The following is a 1,671-nucleotide window of genomic DNA, read 5'->3' on the forward strand; positions in this document are numbered from 1 at the left end:
CACCGTAAAATAATCGATAGAATACGCTATTCCAAAAATATTTGATAGCTGCAGCCCTAGTATTATTCTGGTTCTGCCAATCTTTCCGGTTCTGCTGATTAGTACCCGCTATGGATCACACTGGAGTCCCCCAAAGTCCACACCACTTTGTTCTGAACACTTCATTCATGGTAAATATATTTTCCTTCATATTTTAAAACTAGACCTGTATCAGCAGGGGCATCAATGGTGGGGGTGAGGGCTGTTTCATAGTTCCTTCAGTAGTTTTTGAAATCAAAGTAAATTTTGCAAAATGTTGTTATTATCATATTTTTATTATCTGTTGTGGTAATAATTTGTGACTAGATGAGTCCAGTTCCAAGTCATGGCCCAATCACACAGCATACGACAATTCCTGACTGAAGGGAAAAAAGTAAAAAAAAAATCAGAGCACAAAAGGCACGAAAGAGGAATGAAACGAAACCAAAGCTAACGTTGATCTCGATGCTTTAAATGAAATGCACCTCGAGCCGCTGCTGGAGCAGTGTGTGTTTGCATCTCTGCATTCCAGGACTTGGCGCTGGGATGGAGCTCAGCTGCAAACAGAAGTGCGTGATCTGACCCACTGTGGAGATCCACCACTTGCTCTGGTTCCTCATGCAGAACAAAAGAGGGATCATCTCCTTCGTCGTCAGAATCCTCACTGTCTGGTTGAGACTCTGACGACATGCTGCAAACTCCGTCTTGCTCCAATTAATAAAAAACAAAACAAAAAAAAACTGAAGCGCTTGTTCAACATTCATAAGACACCTCATTTTTACAAAAAAAACCCACACACCACCACACACGCTAAATACGCCACCAAAATTATACACACTGCAAACATGCCAAATATTTCTCAAATCTCTCAAATACCAAAACTCTAATCCCTGTCTGTACACACAAAATATGAGAGAGAGAGATGCTTCTCTAAACTACTTATGAGATTTTAAATCTCTCATAAACATACTTTTACAACTACACACAAGAAGGAAAGAACATGCAACTATTTTACCAAACCATGACAAATAATTACCTTTTTAGACAGCTCCAAATGCTTTCTCCAGCTCGTGCACACGAGCACGACTCCAGCTGGTGTGCTCCTCTGTGATTCATGAAGAGTCATTTTCGGCAGAAAACTTGCAGAGAAAATGATTAATTTGCCAAGAAATAATTATTTTATATATGCAGCGTCCAGCGCAGAGTGTGTGGCTGCAGGTGGAACAAAGCACAGTGTCCAGCGGGTGGGAGTGTCACAACAACGTGCGTGCAAGTGTGTGGATCAAGTATCACTTACTCAAAACTTTGGAACTGTCACACGCTGAAAGGGGCAACAGGCTCTTCTCTCTGCAGAGGCTGGAGGACAGTAAGCTCTTCAGAGCTCATGGACAGAATGCTGCAGCTCCAGCTGGAGTTTGTGTGCAGTAACTCTCTCCTCATGTGCGCAGCACTGGCCAACGCCACAATCACCATGCACTGGTGGAGAGGCTGACAAATTCTTCCTGGCAGGCCAGCACCACGGCATGACCGGCAGCTCTCGCCACATCACACGCAGTGGCAGAAACCCACACACACACCAGCATTGCCACAGAGGAGCTGCAGCTCCTCCACAAAAAAACAGCTTTTGTACTGTGTGAAAACATTCAGCTGGTT

This window comes from Thalassophryne amazonica, chromosome 15, assembly GCF_902500255.1.
Source record: "Thalassophryne amazonica chromosome 15, fThaAma1.1, whole genome shotgun sequence".
In the NCBI taxonomy this organism is placed as follows: Eukaryota; Metazoa; Chordata; class Actinopteri; order Batrachoidiformes; family Batrachoididae; genus Thalassophryne; species Thalassophryne amazonica.